The following is a 26542-nucleotide window of genomic DNA, read 5'->3' on the forward strand; positions in this document are numbered from 1 at the left end:
TTAGCCCAGCCTCTTTTTTTCTCTATGGTTTTTCTTTACTGCTGTGTAACAAATAGCCCCAAGCTTAGTGGTACAAAACAAACAACCATTTCCTTATGGTCACAGATTCTGTGGGTCAGGAATTCAGAAAGGGCACAGCAGTTTTTCTCTGTTCCATAGTGTCTCAGGCCTCAGCTAGAAAGTTTTGAAGACTGTAAAGGAATGTATTGCTGGAAACTGCAGTCAGCCAAAGCCTCCTTTGCTCACATGTCTGATGGTTGATGCTGGCTCTCAGCTGGGACTGCAGCTGGGCTGTCATTGAGGACATCCACATGGTTCTTTCCATAAATCTGTTTGGGCATCCTCACTTCATTATGGCTGAGTTCCAGAAGAGAGAGTGGCCCAAGAGAACCAGGTAAGAGCTGTATCACTTTTTGTGACCTAGTTTCAGAAGTCAGAAGCCTACCCAGATTCAGTGAAAGAGAATTTGACACTCTTCTTGGGAAGAGTGTCAAGTTCACATTTAACAGGAAAATCATTTTAAAAGGAAGCTATTGTTGAGGACAAATATGGATAATAAAATTTACCACAATCATTATGGTTTATGGAAGTATTAAATTATCTTGAAATTTAAGCATTGTAAGATGTCTGGGGTTTATATTATTAAAAAAAAAGCCCTTCCTTAATCAACATTATGTATTTTCCTTTATTTCTCAGAAAACTTTGATAGTGTTATTCATTTGTATTAGGCTGCTGAATCTATTTACTATTACAAACTCCAATGTAACTTTAATTTTTTAAAACTTCAGTGTTTTTGTATATTTCTATAAGCCTTATTTTTGTAATAAGTATATATTAGAAAGGTGGTGCTAGTGGTGAAGAGTTTGCCTGCAATACAGGAGATGCAGGTTTGATTCCTGGGTCAGGAAGATCCCTTGGAGGAGGGCATGGCTACCCACTCCGGTATTCTTGCCTGGAAAATCCCATGGACAGAGGAGCCTGGCGGGATACAGTTTATGGGGCCACCGAAAGTCAGACATGACTGAGTGCTGGAGCACACATACACACACAGAAGACTAACTTCAAATTTGTTTACATACACAGAATATCACCAACACAATTTTTTGCACAGTTCACTTTTTCATATATGATATATAATGTTAATTATATTCTTGAAGATATGTAGTGTGCATTTAATACTTCTAATAATTATTGATTAAAATTTCAGAAGAATTCACCTGTATTTTCCTCACTGTGACCTTCATTTAAAAAACTGTATTTTTAACACCTCTGCCCATTTGAAGCAAGGAATTTATTTTTTCATTCCATATTTCCACTTATTTTTAAATGAATATAATTTAAAAATTTAAAGTCAGATAATATTTTATATCTTTCATTTTAAAATCAGTTTTACTGAGGTAGGTTGTGTGAAATATAAAGTAACCATCTTACATGTACATTTTAGTTGTATGTGTGTGTGTGTGAAAGTGTTCGTCACTTGTTTGTGTCCGGCTGTTTATGGCCCTATGGACTGTAGCCTGGCAGGCTCCTCTGTCCATGGAGTTCTCCAGGCAAGAATACTGAAGTAGGCAGCCTTTCCCTTCTCCAGGGGATCTTCCTGACCCGGGGATCAAATCTGGGCATCCTGCGTTGCCGGTGGATTCTTTATTGTCTGAGCCCCCAGGGAAGCCCACATTTCAGTTAGTGTCACACCTTGTGACGACCAGCACAATCAAGACACAGAATATTCAGTCACCACAGAAAGGTCCTTGGGGAAGCTCACTCCTAATTCCAGAAAACACTGGTCAGCTTTCTCTCACTATAGATTAGCTCTGCCTCTTCTAAAACTTCATATAGATGGAATTATATAGTCTGTCCCTTTTTTGGACAGGTTTCTGGTCAGCATTATATTTTTGAGATTCATTCATGTTGTGAGTATCAATTTGTTTCCTTTTCTTACAGTGGTATTTCATTTTATAAATCATCCTTAAATTTAATATAATATACTTGCTGAAATAGTTAGGAAGGATTGGTATTATTTATTCAAATGTTTGATAGATTTCACCAGTGAAACTAACTGGACCTAAGCTTTTCTCTGCTAGAAAATTTTTAGTTACTTATTCAATTTGTTACTTTGTTAGAAATCGACTCAGGTTTTCTATTTCTTCTTTATTTTTTTGAATTTTTAACTATTTTTAATTGAAACAGTTAATTTACAATGTTGCTAGTTTCAGTTATACAGCAAAAGCAAAATTATTCAGTAACATATATATACATATTATATAGTATATAAATTATATATATTCATATTCTTTTCCATTATATATATTATTATAAGCTATTGAATATAGTTCCCTGTGCTATACAGTACATCCTTGCTGTTTATATATTTTATGTATAGTAGTGTGTTTATGTTAATCCCAAATTCCTAATTTACTTCTTCCTGTGCTCCCCTCCTCTTCTTTGGTAAATATGTTTGTTTTCTATATTTGTGAGTATATTTCTGTTTTGTAAATAAGTTCACTTGTATCATTTTTTTCAGATTCCACATATAAGTTATATCACATGATATTTGCCTTTTTCTTTCTGATTCATTTCACTTGTATGATAATCTCTAGGTCTACCCTTGTTGCTACAAGTGGCACTATCCCATTATTTTTTATGGCTGAGTAATATCCAGTTGTATATTCGTACCACAACTTCTTTATCCATTCTTCTGTTGATGGACATTGAGACTACTTCCATGTCTTGACTATTGTAAACACTACTGCAGTGAACATTGGGGTGCATATATCTTTTCAAATTATGGTTTTCTCCAGATGTATGCCCAAGAGTGGAATTGCAGGATCATATGATAACTCTGTTTTTAGATTTTTAAGGAACTGTTCTCCATAGTGGCTATGCCAATTCAGATTGCCACCAACAGCATGGAAGGGTTCCTTTTTCTCCACACTCTCTCCAGCATTTATTATTTGGAGACATTTTAATGATGGCTATTCTGACTGGTGTGACGTGACACCTCATTGTAGTTTTGATTTGCCTTTCTCTAATAATTAGTGATAAGGCTTCCTTCATGGCTCAATGGTAAAGAATCCACCTGCAATGCAGGAGATGTTGGTTCAGTCCCTGGGTTGGGGAGATGCCCTGGAGAAGGAAATGGCAACCTACTCCAGTAATCTTGCCTGGGAAATCCCATGGACAGAGCAGCCTGGCAGGCTACAGTCCATGGGGTTGCAAAAGAGTCGGACACAGCTTAGTGACTAAACAACAATGATTAATGATAGCAGGCATCTTTTCATGTGACTGTTGGCCTTCTATTTGTCTTCTTTGGAGAGATGTCTGGTTAAGTCTTCTGCTCATTTTTGATTGGGTTGTCTGTGTTTTTTATATTAAACTATATGAGCTGTTTATATATTTTGAAAATAAATCCCTTGTCAATAGCATCATTTACAAATATGTTTTCCCAGTCCATAGGTTATCTTTTCAATTTGTTTATGGCTTCTTTTGCTGTGCAAAAGCAGGAAGAAATAGAAAATATAAACAGACCAGTTGCTGCTGCTGCTGCTAAGTCATTTCAGTCGTGTCCAACTCTGTGCGACCCCATAGATGGCAGCCCACCAGGCTCCCCTGTCCCTGGGATTCTCCAGGCAAGAACACTGGAGTGGGTTGCCATTTCCTTCCCCAATGCATGAAAGTGAAAAGTGAAAGTGAAGTCACTCAGTCGTATCTAACTCTTAGCAACCCCATGGACCGCAGCCTTCCAGGCTCCTCCATCCATGGGATTTTCAAGGCAAGAGTACTGGAGTAGGGTGTCATTGCCTTCTCCGAACAGACCAGTTACCAGTACTAAAATGAAATCATTAATTTAAAAACTGCCAACAAACAAAAGCCCAAGACCAGATAGCTTCATAGGTGAACTCTACCAAACAGTTAGAGAGGAGTTAACACCTGTCATTCTGAAACTATTCCAAAAATCTGCAGAGGAAGAAACATTTCTGAACTTATTCTATGAGGCCAGCATCATTCTGACACCAAAACCAAAGATATCACAAGAAAAGAAAATTATAAGGGCAATATCACTGATGAACATAGTGATATTTTGATGAGATACAAAATTCCTCAAAATACTAGCAAACCAACTTCAACAATACATTTGTTTTGGCTCTTTGGGGTCTTTTGTGTTTCCATATAAGTTTAAAATTTTTGTCTTAGTTCATAAAAATGCCATTGGCAATTTGATAGGGATTGCATTGAATCTGCAGATTGCCTTGAGTAGTATGAGATTTATTTCTGTGAAGCAGGGAATTTTCAAAATCTTGCAAATGAATGTGATATATCACCTTACATAACTGAAGAATAGAAATCATATGATCATCTCAAAAGATGCAGAAAAAGCTTTTGATAAAATTCAATATCCATTTATGATAAAAGCTCTTAAGAAAGTGTGCATAGAGGGAAAATATCTCAACATAATAATGGCCATATATGACAAACCCACAGCTAACATCATACTCAATGGTGAAAAGCTGAAAGCATTTCCTCTAAGGTCAGGAATAAGACAAGGATGCTCACTCTTACTACTTTTATTCAACATAGTTTTGGAAGTCCTAGCCCCAGCAATTGGAGAAGAAAAAGAAAGGGGATCTAAATTGGAGAAGAAGAGGTAAAATTGTCACTGTTCACATATGAGATCATAATATACATGTGTGTGTTAGTCCCTTAGTCGTGTCTGACTCTTTGTGACTCTGGACTATAGTCCATCAGATTTCTCTGTCCATGGAATTCTCCAGGCAAGAATAGTGGAGTGGTTTGCCATTTCCTTCTCCAGGGGATAATATACATAGAATATCTTAAATATGCTTCCAAATTAGAGTCCACTAGTGAATTTCATAAGATTGCTGGAATTAATATACAGAAATCTGTTGTATTTCTATATACTAACAATGACTATCTTAAAGAGAAATTAAGGAAACAATTTCACATACCATTGCATCAGAAAGAATAAAGTATCTAGGAATAAATCTACCTAAGGGGAAAAAGAGCTGTACTCAAAAAACTAAGCTGTACTCAAAAATAAGACACTGAAAAACAAAATTGAAGGTGACACAAACAGATGGAAAGATATATGTGTTCTTGGATTGGAAGAATCAATATTGTTAAAATGACCATACTATTCAAGACAATCTACAGATTCAACGCAATTCCTATCAAATTAGCAATGGCATTTTTCATGAACTAAAACAAAAATTTTAAATTTATATGGAAAAACAAAAGACCTCAAATAGCCAAAACAATCTTAAGAAAGAAGAACAGAGCTGGAGGAATTACACTTCGTGACTTCTAACTATACAACAAAGCTACAGTAGTCAAAATAGTGTGGAATTGGCAAAAAACAGATGTTTACTGTATAGTACAAGCAAGCCTGCTCATTATTATGTAACAACGTAAATGGGAAAATAATTTGAACAAGAATAGATCCATTATATGTATAATTGAATCCTTTTGCTGTACATCCAAAACTAACACGTTGTCAACAAGCATACTCCAATATAAAATTAAAAGTTAAAACAACAAACAAACAAAATGCAGACCTCTAGATCAATGGAACAGAATAGAAAGCCCAGAAATAAACCCACACAATTATGGTCAGTCAGTCTACAACAAAGGAGGCAAGAATATATAATGGAGAAAAGATAAGTCTCTTGAATTAGTGGTGCTGGGAAAACTGGACAGATGTGTGTAAAAGAATCAAATTAGAACATTCTCTAATACCGTATATAAAAATAAACTCAAAATGGATTAAAGACCTAAATGTAATACCCAATACTGTAAAACTCCTGAAGGGAAACAGGCAGAACACTTTAGACATGAATTGCAGAAGTATTTTTTTTTAATCTAGAGTAATGAAAACAAAAAAACAAAAAAACAAAAAACAAAAAACACAAATGGAATCTATTTCTTCTTACGTCTGTTTTGGGAATTTCTACCTTTCTAGAAATTTGTCTTTTTCATCCAACTTGTCTAATTTGTGACACAAAGTTGTTCATAGTATTCCTTTAGATGTCTTTTCATTTCAGTAGTTTAAGTAGTAATGCCCCTCTTTTATTCTTAATTTTGAAAACCTATTTTTCTTTTTTGTCAATTTTGTCATTTTTGTAAAAGACATTTTTTCAGAATTTTCTTTTTTCTATTTCATTGATTTGTACTATAATTTCTTATTTCAACTCTGTTTCTTTTCTTCTGCTTACCTTGAGTTTAGCTTGCTTTTCTTTTTCTAGTTTCTTAAGGTGAAAGCTTAAATTGCTAATTTGAAATTATTATTCTTTTTTAACATGGATTTTTCAAAGCTATGAATTGCCTTCTTAGTATTGTTTAGCTATATCCCATAATTTTGATATGCTGTAGTTTTTCATTCAATTTTAAATACTTTAATTTCCCTCATGACATATTTTTTGAGCAAAGATTATTGAGAAGTGTATTGTTTAATTTGAAGAATTTAGGAATTTCTCAAATTTATTTCAACTATTGATTTCTAATTTAATTTCATTATGGTTGAAAAGTACACTTTTTCAACTTTTATAAAAATTTTTGAGATTTATTTTATGGTCTAGCATATTGTACCTCTTGAAAAATGTTCCAAGTATGTTTGAAAAGCATGTATATTCTGCTGGTTTTGGATGCAGTGGTCTACAAGTGTCAGTTATGGAATGTTGATTAATATGTTTGTTCAAGTCTCTATCCCTGATGACTTTTTGTTTAGTTAGTTTGCCAGTTATTGAGAGTAGACTATTGAAATGATCAAATATATTGTTGAACTGTGTGTTCTCCTTTCAATTCTTTTAGCTTTTGCACCATTTTATTTTAAGGTTTTGTTGTTAGATGAGAATGGACTTGTAATTGCTATATCTTCCTAACTGTAAATATAACCATATCAATTACTATTTTATTATAAATTGGATAACAACTATCAAAAGGCACAGATGGTCAGACTGGATTAAAAAAAGCAAGATCCAACTATTTGCTGTCTACAAGAGACAAAATTTATGTCCAAAAACATAAATAGATTAAAAATAAAAGGATTACACAAGATATACCATGCAGGCAGTAATCATAAGAAAGATAAAATAGCTATAATGATATCAGACAAAATGGATTTTATGCCATGAAATATTACAAAAGACAAAGAGTAGGGAATATTTTATAAAAGAGGTACTTAATGGTCATGATTTAATAATGTCAATAATTTGTACTGTTACATGAAGCATTTTCTTAAGTGAGACTGACTCTTTTCTCTGTGCAATTAATGATAATGAACAGTACAGTGATTGCCAGTACAGTTTGATGTTCTATGTTGATTTCTGTTAAGGGACCAGTAGACCACAGTTTTAGAGCTATGCATTTAGGTCATTTACACTTAATGTAATTACTTTTATGAGTGAAAGTGAGTGAATCACACAGTTGTGTCCACCTCTTTGAGACCCCATGGACTGTAGCCCACCAAGCTGTTCTGTCCATGGAATTCTCCAGGCAAGAATACTCGAGTTGGTTACCATGCCCTTCTCCAGGGGATCTTCCCAACCTAGAGGTCAAACCCAGGCCTCCCACATTGCTGGCAGATTCTTTACCATTTGAGCTACCCAGGGAGCCCTTTTATAGTTTTTTTTTAATATAAATTTATTTAAATTGGAGGCTAATTACAATATTCTATTGGTTTTGTCATACATCAACATGAATCTGCCATGGTTATACACGTATTCCCCATACTGAACCCCCTCCACCTCCCTCCCCATACCAAATTGGGTTGGGGATTCCTTGCGTGATTCGAGAGCACCCTAAATCTCTGCTGTCCTAACCTTGAACACATTTTCTTTTTTGGTAATTAGTGCTTCAGTTCAGTTCAGTTCAGTTCAGTTGCTCAGTCGTGTCTGACTCTTTGCGACCCCATGAGTCGCAGTATGCCAGGCCTCCCTGTCCATCACCAACTCTTGGAGTTCACTCAGACTCATGTCCATCGAGTCCATGATGCCATCCAGCCGTCTCATCCTGGGTCATCCCCTTCTCCTCCTGCCCCCAATCCCTCCCAGCATCAGAGTCTTTTCCAATGAGTCAACTCTTCACAAGAGGTGGCCAAAGTACTGGAGTTTCAGCTTCAGCATCATTCCTTCCAAAGAAATCCCAGGGTTGATCTTCAGAATGGACTGGTTGGATCTCCTTGCAGTCCAAGAGACTCTCAAGAGTCTTCTCCAATACCACAGTTCAAAAGCATCAATTCTTCGGTGCTCAGCCTTCTTCACAGTCCAACTCTCAGGTGCATGGATTTATCTCTGGGCTTTTATTTTGTACCATTGATGTATATTTCTGTCTTTTTGCCAGTACCATACTGTCTTGATGACTGTGGCTTTGTAGTAGAGCCTGAAGTCAGGCAGGTTGATTCCTCCAGTTCCTTTTTTCTTTCTGAAGATTGCTTTGGCTATTTGAGGTTTTTTGTCTTTCCATACAAATTATGAAATTATTTGTTCTAGCTCTGTGAAAAATACTGTTGGTAGTTTGATAGGGATTGCGTTGAATCTATAAATTGCTTTGCGTAGTACACTCATTTTCACTATATTGATTCTTCCAATCCATGAACATGGTATATTTCTCCATCTATTAGTGTCCTCCTTGATTTCTTTCACCAATGTTTTATAGTTTTCTATATATAGGTCTTTAGTTTCTTTAGGTAGGTATATTCCTAAGTATTTTATTCTTTTTGTTGCAATGGTGAATGGAATTATTTCCTTAATTTCTCTTTCTATTTTCTCATTATTAGTGTATAGGAATGCAAGGGATTTCTGTGTGTTGATTTTGTATCCTGCAACTTTACTATATTCATTGATTAGCTCTAGTAATTTTCTGGTGGAGTCTTTAGGGTTTTCCATGTAGAGGATCATGTCATCTGCAAACAGTGAGAGTTTTACTTCTTTTCCAATCTGGATTCCTTTTATTTCTTTTTCTTCTCTGATTGCTGTGGCCAAAACTTCCAAAACTATGTTGAATAGTAGTGGTGAGAGTGGGCACCCTTGTCTTGTTCCTGACTTTAGGGGAAATGCTTTCAATTTTTCACCATTGAGGATAATATTTGCTGTGGGTTTGTCATATATAGCTTTTATTATGTTGAGGTATGTTCCTTCTATTCCTGATTTCTGGAGAGTTTTTATCATAAATGGATGTTGAATTTTATCAAAGTCTTTCTCTGTGTCTACTGAGATAATCATATGGCTTTTATTTTTCAATTTGTTAATGTGGTGTTTTACATTGATTGATTTGCAGATATTGAAGAATCCTTGCATCCCTGGGAGAAAGCCCACTTGGTCATGATGTATGATCTTTTTAATGTGTGGTTGGATTCTGACTGCTAGAATTTTGTTAAGGATTTTTGCATCTATGTTCATCAGTGATATTGGCCTGCAGTTTTCTTTTTTGGTGGCATCTTTGTCTGGTTTTGGTATTAGGGTGATGGTGGCCTCATAGAATGAGTTTGGATGTTTACCTTCTGCAATTTTCTGGAAGAGTTTGAGTAGGATAGGTGTTAGCTCTTCTCTAAATTTTTGGTAGAATTCAGCTGTGAAGCCATCTAGACCTGGGCTTTTGTTTCCTGGAAGATTTCTGATTACAGTTTCAATTTCTGTGCCTGTGATGGGTCTGTTAAGATTTTCTATTTCTTCCTGGTTCAGTTTTGGAAAGTTGCACTTTTCTAAGAATTTGTCCATTTCTTCCAAGTTGTCCATTTTATTGGCATATAATTGCTGAGAGCAATCTCTTATGATCCTTTGTATTTCTGTGTTGTCTGTTGTAATCTCTCCATTTTAATTTCTAATATTATTGATTTGATTTTTCTCCCTTTGTTTCTTGATGAGTCTGGCTAATGGTATGTCAATTTTATTTATCCTTTCAAAGAACCAGCTTTTGGCTTTGTTGATTTTTGCTATGGTCTCTTTTGTTTCTTTTGCATTTATTTCTGCCCTAATTTTTAAGATTTCTTTCCTTCTACTAACCCTGGGGTTCTTCATTTCCTCCTTTTCTAGTTGCTTCAGATGTAGAGTTAGGTTATTTATTTGACTTTTTTCTTGTTTCTTGAGGTATACCTGTATTGCTATGAACCTTCCCCTTAGCACTGCTTTTACAATGTCCCACAGGTTTGGGGTTGTTGTGTTTTCATTTTCATTCATTTCTATGCATATTTTGATTTCTTCTGTGATTTTTTGGTTATTCAGCAGCGTGTTGTTCAGCCTTCATATGTTGGAATTTTTAATAGTTTTCCTCCTGTAATTGAGGTCTAATCTTACTGCACTGTAGTCAGAAAAGATGCTTAGAATGATTTCAATTTTTTGAATTTACCAAGGCTTGATTTATGATCCAGAATGTGATCTATCCTGGAGAAGTTTCCATGTGCACTTGAGAAAAAGGTTAAATTCATTGTTTTGGGGTGAAATGTCCTATAGATATCAATTAGGTCTAACTGGTCTATTGTATCATTTAAAGTTTGTGTTTCCTTGTTGATTTTCTGTTTAGTTGATCTATCCATAGGTGTGAGTGGGGTATTAAAGTCTCCCACTATTATTGTGTTATTGTTAATTTCCCCTTTCATACTTCTTAGCATTTGTCTTATATATTGCAGTGTGCCTATGATGGGTGCATATATATTTATAATTGTTAGATCTTCTTCTTGGATTGATCCTTTGATCATTATGGAGTGATCTTCTTTGTCTCTTTTCACAGCCTTTGTTTTAAAGTCTATTTTATCTGATATGAGTATTGCTACTCCTGCTTTCTTTTGGTCTCTATTTGCATGGAATAACTTTTTCCAGCCCTTCACTTTCAGTCTGTATATGTCCCCTGTTTTGAGGTGGGTCTCTTGTAGACAACATATATAGGGGTCTTATTTTTGTATCCATTCAGCCAATCTTTGTCTTTTGGTTGGGGCATTCAACCCATTTACATTTAAGGTAATTATTGATAAGTATGATCCCATTGCCATTTACTTTATTGTTTTAGGTTTGAGTTTATACACCCTTTTTGTGTTTCCTGTCTAGAGATCCTTTAGCATTTGTTGGAGAGCTGCTTTGTTGGCGCTGAATTCTTTCAGCTTTTGCTTGTCTGTAAAGGTTTTGATTTTTCCTTCAATTTGAATGAGATCCTTGCTGGGTACAGTAATCTGGGTTGTAGTTTATTTTCTTTTATCACTTTAAGTATGTCCTGCATTCCCTCCTGGCCTGAAGAGTTTCTGTTGAAAGATCAGCTGTTATCCTTATGTGTGTTATTTGTTGTTTTTCCCTTGCTGCTTTTAATATTTGTTCTTTGTTAATTTGATTAATATGTGTCTTGGGGTGTTTCAACTTGGGTTTATCCTGTTTTGGACTCTCTGGGTTTCTTGGACTTGGGTGATTATTTCCTTCCCCATTTTAGGGAAGTTTTCAACTATTATCTCCTCAAGTATTTTCTCATGGTTTTTCTTTTTGTCTTCTTCTTCTGGGACTCCTATGATTAGAATGTTGGGGCGTTTAACACTGTCCTGGAGGTCTCTGAGATTGTCCTCATTTCCTTTAATTCATTTTTATTTTTTCCTCTCTGATTCATTTATTTCTACTCTTCTATCTTCTACTTCACTAATCCTATATTCTGCCTCTGTTATTCTACAATTTGTTCCCTCCAGAGTGTTTTTTTATCTCGTTTATTGCATTATTCATTATATACTGACTCTTAAATTTCTTCTAGGTCCTTGTTAAACCTTTCTTGCATCTTCTCAATCCTTGTCTCCAGGCCATTTATCTGTGATTCCATTTTGGTTTCAAGATTTTGGATCATTTTCACTATCATTATTTGGAATTCTTTTATCAGGTAGATTCCCTATCTCTTCCTCTTTGGTTTGGTGGGCATTTATCCTGTTCCTTTACCTGCTGGGTATTCCTCTGTCTCTTCATCCTGTTTATATTGCTGTGTTTGGGGTGGCCTTTCTGCATTCTGGCAGTTTGTGGAGTTCTCTTTATTGTGGAGTTTCCTCACTGTGGGTGGGGTTGTAGGGGTGGCTTGTCAAGGTTTCCTGGTTAGGGAAGCTTGTGTCGGTGTTCTGGTGGGTGGAGCTAGATCTCTTCTCTCTGGAGTGCAATGAAGTGTCCAGTAATGAGTTATGAGATATCAATGGGGTTGGAGTGACTTTGGGCAGCCTGTATATTGAAGCTCAGGGCTGTGTTCCTGTGTTGCTGGAGATTTTGCGTGGTATGTCTTGCTCTGGAACGTGTTGGCCCTTGGGTGGTGCTTGGTTTTAGTGTAGGTATGGAGGCATTTGATGAGCTACTGTCAATTAATGTTCCCTGGAGTCAGGAGTTCTCTGGTGTTCTCAGGATTTGGACTTAAGTCTCCTGCTTCTGGTTTTACAGTAGCCTCAAGACTTCTCCATCTATACAGCACCGTTGATAAAACATCTAGGTTAAGATGAAAAGTTTCTCCACAGTGAGGGACACCCAGAGAGGTTCCCAGAGTTACATGGAGAAGAGAACAGGGAAGAGTGAGTTAGAGGTGATTCAAATGAGATGAGGTGGAATCCAAAGAGGAGGGAGCAAGCTAACCAGTAATCACTTCCTTATGTGCGCTCCACAGTCTGGACCGCTCAGAGATGTTCACAGAGTTATACAGAGAAGAGGAGAGGGAGGAAAGAGACAGAGGTGGCCAGGAGGATAAAAGAGGGAAATGAAAAGGAAAGAGACAGATCCAGCCAGTAATCAGTTCCCTAAGTGTTCTCCACCGTCTGGAACACACAGAGAGATTCACAGAGTTGGGTAGAGAAGAGAAAAGGGAGGGAGGATATAGAGGTGACCTGGTGGAGAAAAAGGAGAGTCCAAAGGGGGAGAGAGTAGTCAAGGCAGTAATCTCACTCCCAAGTAAAAATGGGTACTGAAGATCGGGTTCGTAAAGGTACAAAATTGATAACAAATACCAAAAAGCAAAGATTAAAAATCTAGAGTAGAGGTTGGATTTTCAAAAATACAATGTTAAAGAAAAGAAAAAAAAGTCACAAAAATTATAAAAATATATATATATGAAGTTTGCTTTAAAAAATAGGGTCTCTTTTTTTTGCAAAGTACTAGTAGGTTATAAAAATGAAAATTAAAGGAGTAATAGAGGACTTAAAAATTTAAAAAAAAAGATAGTAAAAATAGTAAAAACATATCTAGGACTTTCTCTGGTGTTGTTGTGGGCAGTGTGGGGTCAGTTCATTTTCAGCTAGTTCCTTGGTCCGGCTTATATTTCTCAAGATCTATAGGCCCCTTCCTATGTAGTCGGTACTAACTACAGGGTTTCAATCTATTGCACCTGTTACTTCCAAGACGGTTCCCTCTGTTTTAGCTTCTTCTGTTTGCTGGTCTCTTCAGTGTCTGATTTCCGCCCTGACACAAGGGGGCGGTGGTGGACACTTTTTTAGGTTCACTTGTTCAGTCACGCTGTGGGGAGGGAGGGACGCTGCAAACAAATAACACTGGCGTGTGCTCGCAGTGTCTCAGCCACACTGGGTTTGCCCCTGCTTACGGCGCATGTGCCCTGCCTGCCTACACTGCTCAGGCTCTAGGCTGCTCCTCTGGGAACCGTCCAAGGCCGGCCCTGGGCTGCATGCGCCTCCCAGGTCTAAGCCGCTTAGTTTCAGGCACTCGGGTAGTCCTCAGAGGTGCAGACTCGGTTGGGCCTGCGTTTTGTGCCCTTCCCAGGTCTGAGCAACTCAGGTGATGAGGTGTTTGTGGAGCGCGGTTGCTGCGACTTATCACCTCCCCCGTCCCTGCCGCTCGGGTTTTCTGGGTGTACAACTGGCATACCTTCTCAGGTGGATGTTGACCTTCCAGAACCCCAAGAAGTCTTAGCAAAGAAGCCTGCTTGCAGTTTGGTAGATAATGCCTCTCTGGGGCTGCGATTGCCCCCTTCCGGCTCTGGCTGCCGGTCACCGGAGAGGGATGGTCTGCAGCCGGCTAGCTCTGTTCAGTCCTTTGTTCTGTGAGCGGGCCTGATGATGTCTTAGGTTAGGGCTTTTCGCGTGGTAGCTATCCCGCAGTCTGGTTTGCTAGCCCAAGTTAGTTGCCTCAGATTGCCCTTGGGGCATTCAGGCCCGGTCCTTACTCTAAGCAAGGCAGCCCGTGCCTCCCTGCCCAGCCCCAACTTGGTAGTGGTGGGTGCAGGCGTCTGCGCTGCTTCTCTGCTGGGGGAGTTACCGTTGGGCACATAATCTGTGGGTTTTAATTATTTATTTTTCCTCCCTGTTACATTGCCCTCTGTGCTTCCAAGGCTCACCACAGGCTCAGCAGTGAGAGTGTTTCCTGGTGTTTGGAAACTTCTCTTTTAGACTCCCTTCCCAGGATGGAGCTCTCTTTTTGTCTTTTATATTTTTTCCTATCTCCTTTCGAAGACAATGGGCTGCTTTTCTGGGTGCCTGATGTCCTCTGCCGGCATTCAGAAGTTGTTTTGGGAAAAAAAAAAAAAAGAAGAAGAAGTTGTTTTGTGGAATTTACTCAGCGTTCAAATGTTCTCTTGATGAATTTGTTGGGGAGAAAGTGGTCTCCCCGTCCTATTCCTCTGCCGTCTTAGGACCGCCTTGCCCTTTTATAGTTTGATAGTTGTGTTTAAATCTGTCGTCTTGCTATTTATTTACTGTTTGTCCTATCCTTTTTTCTGTTTTCTTACCTTTTTGGATTTAGTGTTTTGTTAATATTTCATTTTATTCCCACTATTGGTTTACTAACTGTACCTCTTTTAATTTTAATGGTTTCTTTCAAAATTATAATATGCCTTTTTAATTTATTAGTCTAATTTTAAATATTCTATTTTATGTATAATATAAAAATCATATATTATTTTGCTTCCATTTCCTTTTTTGCCCCTTTTGGATCTCGTTGTTCACTGCTACATGTGTTATAAACCTCACTATGTTGTTACTATGTTTCTTTTACTAGTCAATAGTCTTTTAAAAAATTTTAAAGAAGGAAAAATATTTTAAAGATTTGCCCATCTTTTTACCATTTCTGGTGCTTTTCTTTTTCTCATTTATAGATCTTGGTGTAAGTAAATCTTTTTCCTTCTACTTGAGAATTTCTTTTCATCTTTATTATGATTCAGGCCTACTGGTAATGAATTTACTGAACTTTTGTTTGTCTGGTTAAGTTTTATTTCACTTTAATTTTTGAAAGATGTTATTGTTGAATATAGAATTCTAAGTATAGGGTTTCTGTGCCCCCCACCTCACCCGACAAGACACACATTCAACCCCTTCCATTCCATTATTTTCTGGCATGCCTATTTTCTGGTGAGAACTGTGTTATAATTATTTTACCTGTTTATTTGTAGTTTGCAGCAGTTTAATTACAGTGTGTCTTGGTGTGGTTTTCTTTGTGTTTATGCTGCTTAAGTTTATTAAATACCCCAAATCTATGGGTTTATTATTTTTATCAAATTTGGAAACTTTGGCCATTATATCTTCAAAGATTTTGTCTGCCCCATCACTTTTAAACATACACTGTAACACTTTGTGTTGTCTCATAGGTTACTAAGACTTTTTCCAATCTTCCTCTGTCTTTCTGTTTGAATAGTTTCTATTTTGATGTTTCAAGTTCAGCACTTTTTCTCGTGCAGTGTCTAATCTACTACTAATCCCATACAGTGACTTTTTCATTTTAGGTATTATGTTTTTCATTTAGAGAAACTTTGACCTAGTGAACCTCTGCACTCAACAGATGCTTCTTCTTTTCCTGTGTGATTCTCTGGTATTCTGAGCCAAGAAAAGGAATGGAGAAGTATAGTGATCAGGGTACACTGTCGAGGCTCCCTCCATGTCCCAGTGCTTTGTGATGCAGGCTCTAGATTTCAGACAGCACCACAGTTTGTCCTTAAACTTCTGAGCAAGGTCTTGTGTGTGTGTGTGTTACTTGCTTGGTTACAAGAAGATGCTGATGAGGACTACCGCAGGAAGAAACGTTTTCACAGAGCATTCCTAGTGCATAGAGAGGGCTAGTAGCCCCGGGGTTTTCTGGTTTGTGTCAGCTTGATCATCTGGGTCAGTGGGCTCATGGTAGAATGATTGGCATCTTTTATGCCTTTTCTCAGACAATTTCTGTCTCGTGATTTAAAGCCAGCATTGGTTGTGAATCGAAGCCTCTCTATACGATTCTCTTTTTAAATCTTGCCCCATCAGCCTTATAACTAAGAGTAATAATAACATACACTTTATTGAGAAATCTCACACAATGAATCAAAAATATGAATTTTTTTCTAAATAATTATGCTCTGTTAACTTCCATTTCCACCACTGGGTGATGGTTCCCGTGTTGGTATTTTGCTCAGATTCTGCAGTGTTTTCAGTCACTTTTGATTATTCGAACAGATTAATAAGCCTCGCTCAGAATGAGTTTTAAGTGTCAGTCTTACATGCAATTCAAAGCTCTTTCCACATTCCTACTGCAAATCGGGCTAAAGATGGTACTTCAGAGCTGTCTCCTCTCAAGGGATTTAAGTGGGAAAGAAGGACAAGACAGAGGACAAGAGGCAGGCCTTACACTGTTCATTGTCTCCTCTTCTCTGACTGCAACTTCTCTGTGGCCAGTTTCCCCTTGCTGGCTCTGGCTCTCTGATGGTCTCCTTGGAGGAGCTGGGAGACAAAGGATCCTGAACTCTATAGAGCCCTTGATTTGAGAAATCAGGTTTCTCTCCCCGCTTTTGATTCCAGCAGCCTCTGTGGTTGACTTGTTTTTACATGGTAGATGGGGCTCCTTGTTGAGACATAGGTGAAATGAAAAAAGGCCAGCCATCTCAAGGTAGTGTCCACCCAACCATGGAACATTCTTTTTGCCTTGCCATGAATGCAGTGGAAACCTAAGCCACCTCTCAGTCACTTCTTCCCTCAACTCTACCATCTCTTTCCTGTCTTTTCTTCAAGACCAAGGAACACATTGGCTACTCAGCAGACCTGTTGCCTCACCAACCTTCAGGGGAAAGATAGTCATTAAGTCTTTTAGTTAATGAAAAATGGGGGTGTTGGAAACCCCAAAACTTAGAATTTTTCTTAGGATCTCCCTCTCTTAACCTTTTAGAGAAGAAACACCAGTTGTCTTCCCCCATGGGGAAGGGGAGGTTATTATGGTCTCTTTTTCCAAATATTCACCCAGAGGACACACTTTTCTGCCAGTTTCTCCTTTATATTAGTTGCAGATAGGACTGGGACTAGGAATAGGAGATTACTAAAGTGAGCACCTCTCAGTAAATCTAGAACATTCTTTGCCATTACTTCCTCCATTTGCTACAATTTCAGAACGACAGAGGAAATCCTGTTTTATAATGACAACGTTAATAACCAGGAAGCTATGCTACTCATACTAACATTTACTAAGTATTTACTTGGTGAAGACTTTATAGGCATATCTTCTCCAATCCTCATAACCCAGCCTATGAAAATGTCCCCATCATCTCTACGCTGCAGGTGAGAAAAAGTTACTCAGCTATTAAATAGGAGAGCCAAAGTGCAGAACGCATCTGCGTTTTTACCCATTTTCCCCATATTGTGTGTTGGGCTGATCATCTGATGCTACTGAAAGTCCCTGTCTTTGGGTTTATCTTTATAGGTATGGACTGGAGAAATTACAAGGGAAGCAATAGTTCTGTTAGAAGCCATTCTCAACCAGAAGTCTCATTTTTCCCTTTTATAACTTTAGGATTCTGTGATTCAGACATAAATAATAAACATGGTTTGGCAAAGGTTAATAAAATACTCATTGACTTACTGCCAACTTCACTCCAGGTTCCAGTTTTTTTGTTTGTTTGTTTTTAGTTTAGTTTTTTTTTTTTTTTAAGGGAATAACTACCTCTTTGGCAATTAATTTTCCCATGTGGGTTTGAATGAATTCCCTCAGTCCATAGAACTGTAATCGGGAAGAGTTCATTTAGTAAATGGCACCCAGCTTATCTCACCCTGGTTTGCCAAAGACACTGGGAGGGTTTGTTTGAATACAGGCAACAGTACTGGACGGCAGATGTTTGCAAATACCGTTTGTTTAATTGCTCAGGCACTTTATAATGTATTTTTCTCCTAAGCTGAAACACATCCTTTTATCAGCTTTAAAACAGAGTGCAACTTTTCAGAGCCATTCTGTCCGCCCTTTTCCCTTGTGCTTTGGTCCAAACAGATCAAGGGAACAAAAAGAAGAGAAAGGAGTAGCCTTTGGCAGTTGCGTTCAACTTTGCCTTTTAGTGGCCGTTGGGAGTTGGACACGACTGAGCGACTTCACTTTCACTTTTCACTTTCATGCCTTGGAGAAGGAAATGGCAACCCACTCCGGTGTTCTTGCCTGGAGAATCCCAGGGACGGGGGAGCCTGGTGGGCTGCCGTCTCTGGGGTCGCACAGAGTCAGACACGACTGAAGCGACTTAGCAGCGGCAGCAGCAGCCACAACAGTATAGAAACGAGTAGCTTTTCCCATCCTGCTCCCCATCCCCTAAAACATACAAAACCAACCAACAGAAAAGAACTCCCGACTATCAAGCAGGAAGGGTGAGCGTAGTCAAGGAGAAGGAGGTTCACGTGGCAACCGCCCTTCCTAGCAGCCCATCTGACAGCGTCTATAGTTAGTGTCTGAATTCCGGCAACTTCACAGGGATCTGGCCCTGCCTCGTGGCTGGTGCATGTGTGCTAACGAGAGGTTCTCATGGGCTCAGTGAGTGCCCAGCCTGCCCTGTCAATCTAAACGCCCTCACTTCAGTCTCTTAAGCATGCAAAAGAGCCCCTGACAGTTGTACCTTAGAGGACGTGGCTATGTGTTGAGTTTATCTAGGTTTCAGGAGATTTGGAGGAAAAATTAGGACTCAACATGAAGGAGACCTCTAAGGCAGTTATTCTAAAGAAAATGGATAAAAAATACAATACCTCAGGCTGGCAATGAACTGGTAACCTAATAAAAGATCACAACTTTGGCCTTTATACCACATTCCACTAATAATTAGAAAACCAAAGCCTCTGGGGGAAGAGATACTCAGGTCATTTCCAACCCAGACACCAAGTTTCCGGAAAGAGTTAGCCATGCACCTGGCAACACATGGCCCTTATCTTGCAGATAAACAAGACTGCTTCCTCCTAGTGACTCAGTGTTCAGTGTTCTCCTGTTCAGTGCTTCATTTCAAAGCATTCGTCACCTCTCTTCCAATGGATTACAATAAAAGGACAACATTCTTTTGCTTTCCTTTGATACTTTTTTTGCATGCTGCTGTCTCAGTAACGCATTATAGTGATGGTCAGGTTTAAATGGGCCCTTTCAGAAAGGCCAGTGTCCCCCAGTTGACACTGGCTTATTTGAAGAGGATTCACAAACTTCCAGTTCATCAGCTGGGTGGATGTGGTAATACCATTGTGTGCTCTGAAATCAAAGCTGGTTATGCAAAGAAGAGACTCATCCCAGATGGTCCAGACTTACCTCTGACCTTGAAAGATGCACACACACACAAATAGCACAGTTAGCAGATCAATCCTCACATCTCTCATTGAGATATCAAGATCTCTCCTTCTTGAGGGATATGGGAATCTCAGTTTTTTATGCTTTTGGCATATGGCTTCCTTTAGATGGGTTTGTCTTCTCTCTTTCTGTACTTAGCCAGGAAAGAATCAGGAAACCAACAAAATGCTCATTGCTTACTTATTCAGCCTCCCTGCTTCAGGCCCCTACAGCTAAAGAGACCCCTGTTTGCCCTATTTGTAAGTGTTCTTTTATTTACAATATTGTAGGATGTGAAAGAGTTAACTCATTTTTAGTGTTGTTTTTTAAAAATTATTTATTTTTAATTGAAGGGTAATTGCTTTATAATGTTTATTGGTTTCTGCCATACATGAACATGAACCAGCCATAGGTATATACCTGGTCCCTCCCTGTTGAACCTCCCTCCCCATTTTTAATAAAACTGCTTATAGAAAATCCAAAAACAAGAAAAAATATCTGTAACTACATTCTAAGAGAGACTACAGCCTTTATTTTGATGTATTCCCATCCAGTCTTTTTATGCTATGCGTATTTATTTCTTAATTGTACTCTCTGTCTAATACAGTTTTATATTGTTTTTCATTTTAGTTTTATGTCTGAAGCACCCATTCACTGTCCATGCCGCATCCTAAGGAGTGACACAAAGGTTTCATACATTGTCATGTAAAGTTGTTGGGAATCGGGTATTTACCAACTCTTCTCTCTTGAGGGAAATGCATTGATTAGTTAGGTCTTATTTATTTGTTTGGGCTATACTGGATCTTCATTATTGTGTGCGGGCTTTCTCCAGTTGCAGCGAGTGGGGGCTACTCTCTAGTTGAGGTGCTTGGGCTTCTCATTGCAGTGACTCCTTGTTGTCAAATTGCCAACCTCCACTGGATCATAGAAAAAGACAACTTCAGAAAATCATCTACTTCTGCTTCTTTAACTACACGAAAGCCTTTCACTGTGTAGATCACAACAAACTGTGGAAAATTTTTAAAGAGATGGGAACACCAGACCACCTTACCTGCCTCCTGCAAAACCTGTATGCAGGTCAAGAAGCAATAGTTAGAACTGGACATGGAACAACGGACTGGTTCCAAACTGGAAAAGGACTACATCAAAGCTGTATATTGAACACCCTGCTTATTTAACTTATATGCAGAGTACATCATGCGAAATACCAGGCTGAATGAAGCACAAGCTGGAATCAAGATTGTCAGGAGAAATATCAATAATCTCAGATATGCAGATGACACTACTCTTATGGCAGAAACCAAAGAGATATTAAAGAGCCTCTTGATGAAGGTGAAAGAGGAGAGTGAAAAAGCTGGCTCAAAACTCAACTTTCAAAAAACAAAGATCATGGCATTTGGTCCCATCACTTCATGGCAAATACATGGGGAAACAATGGAAACAGTGACAGACTTTATTTTCTTGGGGTCCAAAATCACTGCTGATGGTGACTGCAGCCATGAAATTTAAAGACATTTGCTCTGTGAAAGAAAAGCAATGACAAACCTACACAGTGTATTAAAAAGCAGAGACATTACTTTGCCTACAAAGGTCCATATAGCCAAAGTTATGGTTTTTCCAGGAGTCATGTATGGATGTGAGAGCCAGACAGTAAAAAAGGCTGAGCACTGAAGAACTGATGCCTTTGAACTGCGGTGCTGGAAAAGACTTTTGAGAGTCCCTTGGACAGCAAGGAGACCAAACCAGTCAATCCTAAATGAAATCAACCCTGAATATTCATTGGAAGGACAGATGCTGAAGCCGAAGCTCCAATACTTTGGCCACCTGATGCAAAGAGCTGACTCATTGGAAAAGACCCCGGTGCTGGGAAGGATTGAAGGCAGGAGGAGAAGGGGACAACAGAGGATGAAATGTCTGGATGGCATCACTGACTCAATGGATCTGAGTTTAAGCAAACTCTGGGATACAGTGAGGGACAGGGAAGCCTGGTGTGCTGCAGTCCATGGGGTCGCAAAGAGTCAGACACGACTGACTAACTGAACAACAGCAACTCCTGTTGTAGAGCATGGGCTCTAGGGCATTCGAGGTTCAGTAGTTGTGGCTCATTGGTTTACTTGCCCCATGGCATGTGGAATCTCCCGGGAGCAGAGATCGAACCCATGTCCCCTGCATTGGCACCAATCACTGGGCCACCAGGGAAGTCTGGTATGTTAGATCTTAATCCAGCTGTAACCTGTTTACATTTCTTCTGGTTTCTTAGAATCAGAGACTGCATTACCATCCAGAAGGACTTCTTGTGTCTCCTTCCATAGTGTGATAGTTCTTGCATCTTCAGGAAATCTGAAGAGAAGTATGTTCTCATTTTCTATACCATCTAATGCAAGCTGACTAGGCTTGTTGTCCTATACTTGTTAAAATCTAGTTTGGAATTGGGATCATCACTCGCTTCAGCCTTAGCCTACATCACATCCGAAGTTGCATGATATGTACTGAGGGTGACAAATAAGGCGTGTGTTTCCATTTCTCTTCAGTTGATGGTGGCTGAATAGCAGCCTAGGTCTGTTTTATGTCAGTGGGTGCATGCAGCATGCATGCTAAGTCTCTTCAGTTGTGTCTGGCTCTTTGTGACCCTATGAACTGCAGCCCGCCAGGTCCATGGGATTTTCAAGGCAAGAAGACTGGAGTTGCCACAGCCTCCTCCAGGGGATCTTCCTGACCCAGGGATCTAACCCATCTCTCCTGCTGCAGCTCCTGCATTGCAGGTGTTTTCTTTACCACTGAGCCACCGGGGAAACCTGGTGGTTTAGGTCAATATACTAAAGTATGAATGTTTAGCAATTTTTGCCGCAGATACAAGGGGAAGAAGTTACATGCCTAAAGTTTGCCATACCTTGAGAGAAATACTGTAAGTCTAAAATGTGTTATGTATGTGAAGTGAAGTCACTCAGTCGTGTCTGACTTTTTGCGACCCCATGGACTAGTAGCCTACCAGACTCCTCCCTCCATGGGATTCTCCAGGTAAGAGTACTGGAGTGGGTTGCCATTTCCTTCTCCAGGGGATCTTCCCGACCCAGGGATCGAACCCGGGTCTCCCGCATTCCAGGCAGACGCTTTAACCTCGGAGCCACCGGGGTCTGTCATATGAATATACTATATGCTATTTTCCTCATAGTGATACAGGAAATGGTTTCATTTTCCCATATGAGCAGTGCAGTAGAGCAAAAATTTCATTTGAACTCAAAATTAGAAAAATTACTTGAGTTAATCTATGAAATCAACACAAAATGAAATACAGAGAAAGGATTTACAGCTTTATGCTAAACAAACTGGTCAGAATGGCTCCCAGGATAGTAATATTCAGTTCCTAAGTTGTGTCCGACTCTTTGCAACCCCATGAACTGCAGCATGCCAGCCTTCCCTGTCCTTCAGCATCTCCAAGAGTCTGCTTAAACTCATGTCAGTTAAGTCAGGGATGCCATCCAGCCATCTCATCCTCTGTTGTCCTCTTCTCCTCCTGCCCTCAATCTTTCCCAGCATCAGGGTCTTTTCCAGTGAGTCACTCTTCACATTAGGTGGCCAAAGTATTGGAGCTTCAGCATTTGTCCAAAGAAGAGTGTGGACAATCCAATGAATATTCAGGGTTGATTTTGTTTAGGATTGAATGGTTTGATCTCCTTGACGTCCAAAGGACTCTCAAGAATCTTGAGAGCACAATCAACAACACAATTTGAAAGCATCAATTCTTTGGCAATCACCTTTTTTATGGTACAACTCTCACATCCATACATGACTCCTGGAAAAGTCATAGCTTTGACGATACAGATTTTTGTTGGCAAAGCAATGTCTCTACTTTTTAATACACTGTCTAGTTTGTCATTGCTTTTCTTCCAAGGAGAAAGCGTCTTTTAATTTCATGGCTGCAGTCACCATCTGCAGTGATTTTGGAAGTCTGTCACTGTTTCCATTGTTTCCCTATGTATTTGCCATGAAGTAATTTTAGAAAAGGCAGAGGAACCAGAGATCAAATTGCCAATATCTGCTGGATCATGGAAAAAGCAAGAGAGTTCCAGAAAAACATCTATTTCTGCTTTATTGACTATGCCAAAGCCTTTGACTGTGTGGATCACAATAAACTGTGGAAAATTCTGAAAGAGATGGGGATACCAGGTCACCTGACCTGCCTCTTGAGAAACCTATATGCAGGTCAGGAAGCAACAGTTAGAACTGGACATGGAACAACAGACTGGTTCCAAATAGAAAAAGGAGTACGTCAAGGCTGTATATTGTCACCTTGCTTATCTAACTTGTATGCAGAATACATCATAAGAAACGCTGGGCTGGAAGAAGCACAAGCTGGAATCAAGATTGCTGGGAGAAATATCAGTAACCTCAGATATGCAGATGACACTACCCTTATGGCAGAAAGTGAAGAGGAACTAAAAAGCCTCTTGATGAAAGTGAAAGAGGAGAGTGAAAAAGTTGGCTTACAGCTCAACATTCAGAAAACGAAGATCATGGCATCCAGTCCCATCACTTCATGGGAAATAGATGGGGAAACAGTGGAAACAGTGTCAGACTTTATTTTGGGGGGCTCCAAAATCACTGCAGATGGTGACTGCAGCCATGAAATTAAAAGACACTTACTCCTTGGAAGGAAAGTTATGACCAACCTAGATAGCATATTCAAAAGCAGAGACATTACTTTGCCAACAAAAGTCCATCTAGTCAAGGCTATGGTTTTTCCAGTAGTCATGTATGGATGTGAGAGTTGGACTGTGAAGAAAGCTGAGTGTCGGAGAATTGATGCTTTTGAACTGTGTTGCTGGAAAAGACTCTTGAGAGTCCCTTTGACTGCATGGAGGTCCAACCAGCCCATTCTAAAGGAGATCGGTCCTGTGTGTCTTTGGAAGGACTGATGCTAAAGCTGAAACTCCATTACTTTGGCCACCTCATGCGAAGAGATGACTCATTGGAAAAGACCCTGATGCTGGAAGGGATTGGGGGGCAGGAGGAGAAGGGGATGATAGAGGATGAGATGGCTGGATGGCATCACTGACTCGATGGATATGAGTTTGAGTGAACTCTGGGAGTTGGTGATGGACAGGGAGGCCTGGCATGCTGCGATTCATGGGGTCGCAAAGAGTCAGACACGACTGAGTGACTGAACTGAACTGAACTGAATGGGACCAGATGCCATGATTTTTGTTTTTTGAAAGTTGAGTTTTATGGCAACTTTTTCACTCTCCTCTTTCACCTTCATCAAGGGGCTCTTTTATTCCTCTTCCCTTTCTGCCATTAGGGTGGTGTCATCTGCATTGTTGATACTTCTACCCGCAATCTTGATTCCAGCTTATGAATCATCCAGCTCAGTATTTCACATGATGTATTCTACATATAAATTGAAAAAGCTGGGTGATACATCCTTGGCATACTTCTTTTCCAGTCCATTGTTCCATGTCCAGTTCTAACTGTTGCTTGACCTGCATACAGCTTTTGCAGGAGGCAGGTAAGGTGGTCTGGTGTTCCCATCTGTTTAAGAATTTTCCACAGTTTATTGTAATCCACACAGTCCAAGGCTTTAGTGTAGTCAATGAAGCAGAAGTAGATGTTTTTGGAATTCTCTTTCTTTTTCTATTATTCAACAGATGGGAGTTTGATCTCCGATTCTTTTGCCTTTTCTAAATCCAGCTTGTACATCTGGAAGTTCTTGGTTCACATACTGATGGAGCCTTGCTTGAAGGATTTTGAGTTCTATCTTGCTAGTATGTGAAATGAGTTGTTTGAAAGTTTGAACATTCTTTGGTATTGCCCTTCTTTGGGATTGAAATGAAAACTCCTTTTCCAGTCCTGTGGCCGCTGCTGAGTTTTCCAATGTGCAGCACTTTAACAATATCATCTTTTAGGATTTGAAATAGCTCACTGGAATTCCATCACCTCCACTAGCTTTATTTATAGTAATACTTCCCAAGGGCCACTTGACTTCACACTCCAGGATGTCTGGCTCTAGGTGAATAACCATACCATGGTGGTTATCCAGGTCATTAAGACCTTTTTTGTACAGTTCTATATACTCTTGCACCATCTTCTTAAACTCTTCTGCTTCTATTAGGTCCTTACTATTTCTGTCTTTTATTGTGCTCATCTTTGCATGAAATGTTACCGTGGTATCTCCAATTTTTTTGAAGAGATATCTAGTCTTTCCCGTTGTGTTGTTTTCCTGTTTCTTTGCATTGCTCACTTAAGAAGCCTTTCTTATCTTTTTCTTCTATTCTTTGGAGCTCTCCATTCAGTGTGATATATCTTTCCCTTTCTCCTTTCTTTTTTATTACTCTCCTTTTCTCAGCTATTTGTAAGGCCTTCTCAAACAACAGTTTTGCCCTCTTGCATTTCTTTTTCTTTTGGGTGGTCTTGGTCACTGGCTCCTATACAGTGTTATTAATCTCGACCCTGAAGATTCAGGCAGTTTGCCTATCAGATCTAATCTAATAGCTGTGTCTAATAATTAAACATTTTAAAGAAAGATTGTCAATCAGAAGATGATTTGATTAATAATGGAAACTTAGATAAGCAGGTACTACTGAATCCCATATTGGCTGTGTATACCCAAGCAAGACTGCTCAGTTTCTGATATATTGAGCAAACATTTATGAAACATCTGCTGTGGGCTTTGTCCTTGATGCAAAGATAACTAAGATATAGTGATAAGTGCTTGCCCTCAAGAAGCTCACAGTTGTTGGAGGAAACAGTTACAAATGGATACTTGAACTGCACAAAGTCAGAAATTTGCTTGGCTTTGTGGAAGTATAGCCAAGGAGAAGCACCCTCCCCAAACCTGAGAGAAAATAGTAAGGCTTGCTGGAGGAGGTGATATCTGAAAGGAGTCTTAAAGTAGCTTTTCAAACTATACTAAAGTGCTAATGCTTTTCTTTTTTTAATTTTCAGTCTACCTTGCAGATACAATAAAATGACTAGGTAAGTAAAGTTTTTAAGAAATCAAGCCCAACTTTGTTATTAGAGTACAAATATATGAAATTACTCTAATATATTATAACATATCTAAATGCTCTCTTTCA

This window comes from Oryx dammah, unplaced genomic scaffold (genome assembly GCF_014754425.2).
Source record: "Oryx dammah isolate SB20612 unplaced genomic scaffold, SCBI_Odam_1.1 HiC_scaffold_1, whole genome shotgun sequence".
NCBI classification, from domain to species: Eukaryota; Metazoa; Chordata; class Mammalia; order Artiodactyla; family Bovidae; genus Oryx; species Oryx dammah.